Source organism: Meleagris gallopavo, chromosome 1, assembly GCF_000146605.3.
Source record: "Meleagris gallopavo isolate NT-WF06-2002-E0010 breed Aviagen turkey brand Nicholas breeding stock chromosome 1, Turkey_5.1, whole genome shotgun sequence".
Taxonomy (NCBI): Eukaryota; Metazoa; Chordata; class Aves; order Galliformes; family Phasianidae; genus Meleagris; species Meleagris gallopavo.
Window position 1 is genome coordinate 137,303,408 of NC_015011.2, and position 5,329 is coordinate 137,308,736.

Here is a 5,329-nt window from a genome sequence, read left to right on the forward strand (position 1 = left end):
CGTGGCCGCGCCGCCCGCGGCTGCCAGTGACGGGCGGCTGGTCCGCCAGGCCGCCCTCTGCCGGCGCCGCGCGGTCCTTAGCCTGTAAGATGGCCCCTGTGTGCGTCCCGTCGTGCTGCTCCTGAGCTCCGGGAGCGTGCGGCGTCGTGTTCGGGTCCTCGGAGCGCTGAGTGAGCGCTGAGGTGACCCCGACCGGGCCTGATGACGGGGTTATGGAAAGTGGGTTAGCAGAAAAAACACCTCGTTTAAAGGGAGAACAAAAAGGAAGTTGCCTGTGTACACCTGTGGCGGCTGACAGCAGCGTCCTAACAGGATAGCGCCTCAGATCAGTGGTGCTGCCAGCCTGGCTTGGGATGGGATTTATATTCTATCTCGGTAAGCCTCCCAAGTGTTTCATTTAACTCTCTTGCTTTTTGCAGCCTTTTCCATTTTCAAGATATGTAAGCCTTGCACTCCCGACTTGAGGTTCCTTTAGCTGTGTCTGAGTTAACTACAATTAACTTCCTCATTTTTAGGCTTTGGGGCTTCTTCGTTTGCTCGTTGCTTTTCTTCTGCTATGCTTTGCTATGCTCTGAGAATGCCAGTGTGTCTCCTTGTAGAGCCTGACTTAGAGACAGCAGTTTATCTCCAGAACCCAGCTGCCTAAAGAGTGGACTTCGGTTCATATTCCCTCCAGGTTAGTGTTTAAGCTGTGAGTCACCCGCAAAAGCAATTTCCTGGCAATTAAAATTAGGCCATTAAGAAAGGTTTTTACATGTAACACATCTGAATGGGCTTGTTACAGACTTTCTTCCCCGCTCCCCATGAAAAATCCCTTAGAAATCTATGTTGTGTCTCCATGGTCTCTGTATCCTCGGCTAACACTGATCTGCTCTCTTAGCCTCTGAGGCCCAGGTCATGTGAGAACCAGCATATCTTGTTAGCTAAGTGTGGTACAGCATTCTATCTGCCATCAGTAAGTGACACAGAACAAGCATCACTCTACCTGAGTTGTCAAGATGTTAAAATAGCTGACTTCCAGTACATTGCCTGTGTTTTACAATCTGCATGCTATTGCTGACAAATAATAAGTAGTTATGTGGGCTTGGATTTTTGCTGGCTGTTTTCTCCTCAGTTTTCAAGTTACTGTGGTGTTCTGCATCGTAGAGTCGTGGAATCCTTAAAGTTGGAATGGAACTCTGAGTGCCTCCTAGTCTCACTCCCCTGCAATGTACAGGGGCACCACAGCTAGATCAGGTTGCCCAGGGACTGATCCAGCCTTGCCTTGAAAGTCTCCAGGGATGGGGCATCCACCACATCTCTGGGCAACCTGTGTCAGTGCCTCAACACCCTCACTGTAAAAGATTTGTTCCTTATATTTAACCTAAATCAACCCTCCCTGGGCTGGAAGCTATTTCCCCTTGTTCTGTCATCACAGACCCTGCTAGAGAGTCTGTCCGCTTCTTTCCTGCATCTCCCCTTAGATACTGAATATCACTGATATTCATCTTTACAAAAAAAATAACATCTTTGTAAACAGGTTTGATTCTGTTCAAGGGTTTAAGACCACTGGAGTATGAAACAAAGCTTTGCTCCATCACAGAGGAGCAAGTGTCACAAATTCAATACCCATTATCATCTGTTCCTTTCAATTTTTCTTTCAGTGATTTCTTTATGCGTGAGCAGAGTCAGGATAGAAAAATACTGTTTAGAATACTTGATTTTATTCTTTAGAAAGGATCATCGTATTACCTCATGGTTTCCTTAGCTGATTTCTGATGTGGAAAGCTAGGTGCCCCCTGAGAGCCCAGGGCAGAGGCCTGTTTTAGCATCCAGTGCCTTGCTGTCTCTCCTACCCGTTGTTCACTGAGCATAGCCTCTTCACTTGAAGCAGTGTCACCTGGCCTGGGCATGAGTCTTGCTTTGAGCAGGAAGCTGGTTCCTTCCAACCAGTGTCCCTCTGAGCTGCCTGTGTATTTGCCTGACTCCCAACAGTTTATTTCAGAATTTTATTTCAGAAGGTTGTATTTATCTGCCTGCTGATAAAACCATAATCTTTTCCTCTTCTGTCTCTGCTGTCTAAATGGTTGTGTTTGCTTGTTCTTATGGAACTTTGGGGAGGTGAGAGGTTACATTACTTCCTGATAAATGTTGTAAATTTGTGAGGGTAAGTAAAGTCACAGATGCAGTCCTGAGAATGTACTGGAGTGAAATAAATGAATAATAAATTTCAGGATTATGTTGTAGCATTCACGTTTTGATACTGACTCTGATACATTTTTGCTCTCTGATGGATTACCCAAAATATTTTTCTGTGTAATCATTAACAGCATAAACAGTTAAGTTACTCTTCGTAGCAAAAAAAAATGCATCTCTTTTCACTGTGGTTTGTATGTCCTCTCTTTTTTGGAGCAATGAACTTTTTTTTTCCTTATTCATGTCCCCTTGTGTACTTCTCATGCTCTAATAGCAAATGCTCTTTAAGCTTAAATCTGGTCAACTAGTTTTCATAACTATCATGCATTAGGTAGAATTGAATATGAAGTTTGTGTGACACTTTAAGTGATACGAACTTCTCGAGCAAGGAACACCTGCCATAAGAAGCATTTTCTGTATGGACATGTTCTGTCTTTTTTGCATCAAAGCTAAATTAACAGGTTAAATATTAAACAGGTAACTTAATAAGGGACAGAGTAAATGTATGAAGGTAGAAATGTCATTGAGTTTGCAGATGTAATGCCTTCATATTCTCTTTCTCTCTTTCTGCTAGAATGTTGAAAGTAGTAGTAAATTACTGTGCTTAAATCAAGTCTGTGGCTATTTTGAGTTTTCTGTTCTTTTTCATTCCAAAAGTTTAATTACATTTTATGGACCATGCAAACAGCTCTCTTCCTCACTTCCAAAAACCAATTAACGCTGAAGAAGGACATTCTATTGATTTACCATTACAGTGTTTTTCAAGAATGCCCTTTACATTAAGATTTTGGCTCTTTTCATTTCTTTGAGTTTGTCAGTTATTTGCATTTTACATCTTGGGAAAAGCCTGCTGAGTATCGTTGTCACTTCTGATTTCTCTGTCTTATTCTCTTTGGGATTACCTGTACAACCACCTCCTTCTTCAGCGGTTGATTGTAATTGCTTAGGACTTCTACTAACAGCTGAAATTACCATTGTATTACTGCCATTCTGACAGAAGTCCTTGGTCATGTGGAATTCTTCTTTTCTCATCCTTTTCCCTAAAGCGCTGCTTTTTCTACTGTTACCTGTACATTTACACTGTAACTGTGAGAGATGTCATTCCAGGCACACCAGACTTCAGCTGTGGGGCATTTTCTGCATTAGCACAGTATTGCAGTTCTGAATGTACACGTCATCAACTAATACCAGAGTGATTGTACATCCTTCTGTTGTCTTTCCCTCTACTCGTTCTATCTGGCCTGATACAGTCCCACTACCTTTACCACCGTGTAATTCAGGCTGAGAAAGGCCTCAGGAATCTCTCATGGAACCTCCTGTTCAAAGCAGGATCATGCGTATGAGCAGATTGTTCAGGGCCATACCTGGTATATGCAGGGATAGGAACTAGGCAGTTTGCTCCAATGCTTGGCTGTCTTCATCATTAAAATCCTTTTCCATGAGTCAAGTCAGAGCCTGTTCTGTTCCAGTTTGTTTGTTGCTTGTCAAACTCCCATCTTATGGAAAATCATCTCAGAGGTGTGGGAAGACTCCAAGAGCCAGCTCTTTGCAAGATGAGCAAGCCCAGTTTCCTAAGCCTCTCTTCACAAGTCAGGATCTCCTGCCCACTGTTGTCTTGGTGACTCTCCCTTGAGCTCACTGTAGTTTGTCAGTATCTTCCTTGTACCCAAAAACTGGATGTGGTATTGTAGATATGATCTAATGAGTGTTGAGTAGAGGGAGATAACCCACTCCATCTGCCTACTGTGGGTGTTCCCATTGTTGCGATGCAGGATGCTTGCCACCTTTTTAGCTTCCTTTGTCCAGGAGGGTATATTCATGAGTCTTGAGGTAGGGATGAATAAGATATGTAGTGATATGTCAGAGGATCTAGTCACACTGCTAGTCTACAATCTGTGGTCTGCTTTTCACAGAATCACTGAACTGTAGGGCCTGGAAGGGACCTCTAGAGATCATTGAGTCCAACCCCCCTGCCACAGCAGGCTCCCTAGACCAGGTTGCACAGGTAGGTGTCCAGGTGGGTCTTGAATGTCTTCAGAGAAGGAGACTCTACAACCCTCTGGATGGCCTGTTCCAATGCTCTGTCACCCTGAAAGTAAAGAAGTTTTTACACATATTTGTGCGGTACTTTCTATGCTTCAGTTTGTGTCTGCTTCCCCTTGTCCTATCACCACCCGCTGCTGAAAAGAGCCTGGCCTTGTCCCTTTACCTCCCATGCCTTAGATACATATAAACACTGATCAGATCCCCTCTCAGTCTTCTTTTCTCAAGGCTGAACAGACCCAGGTCTCTCAGCTTTTCTTCATCAGAGAAGCACTCCAGGCCCTTTATCATCTTTGTGGCCCTCTGCTGGACTCTTTACAGGAGATCCCTATGTTTTGTTTTGTTTTGTTTTGTTTTTGTACTGGGGAGCTCAGAACTGGACACGATAGTCCTCACCAGAGCAGAGTAGAGGAGGAAGATCACCTCCCTTGACCTGCTTGCCACGCTCTTTTTAATGCACGTCAAGATGCCATTGGCCTCCTTGGTCACAAGAGCACACTGCTGGCTCACTGCCAACCTGTTGCCCACCAAGACACCCAGGTCCCTCTTTGTAGAGCTCCTCTCCAGCAGGTCATCCTCCGACCTGTACTGGTGCATGCATTTATTCTTCTCTAGGTGCAAGACTGTACACTTGCACTTTCCTCTCCTGTATTTCTCCGAATCCCTTGTATCAGCTTGTACTTCTGCTGCAGCCATCTGCGTCACAGGGACTGGTTGTCTACATGTCTAGTGAAATGTGTCACCTGTCAGGTTTTGCCTTCTGTTAGGCAGACCAGTTTGTGTATAGTACTTCAATTGCATAACCAGATTTTATTGTTTCTACTGACACACAGTGCTGCTAGAAGGCTGATATTTTCAAGTATATAGGTTGAGTAGTTCAGACATTCAGTTGCTGAAGAGTGTTTATTTTTTTGATTGTGTCCTTCATGAAGTCTGCTGGTGATGAAGGCTTAGGTTCATTTTATGAACTATTTAAAAGACTGAAGCTTGTTTTTTAACTGATTTTTTTTCCGCATCTGTGGTTTTAGTTGATAACATGCAATAGGTAGAAGCATGAAGCAACTGCCCCCATTGGCTTTATTAGTACTTGGGATTTCGGTGTATCAGAAAG

The 5,329-nt window shown here is 43.9% G+C and overlaps 1 long non-coding RNA gene across 1 annotated transcript; it reads left to right on the forward strand.

The window, feature by feature from the left end:
- The first annotated feature begins 14 nt into the window (after positions 1–14).
- LOC109363778 lies at positions 15–1,277 on the forward strand. Its single transcript, XR_004162503.1, has 2 exons — positions 15–375; positions 516–1,277. It is a non-coding gene; the product is annotated as an uncharacterized LOC109363778 (long non-coding RNA).
- The last annotated feature ends 4,052 nt before the right edge of the window (positions 1,278–5,329 follow it).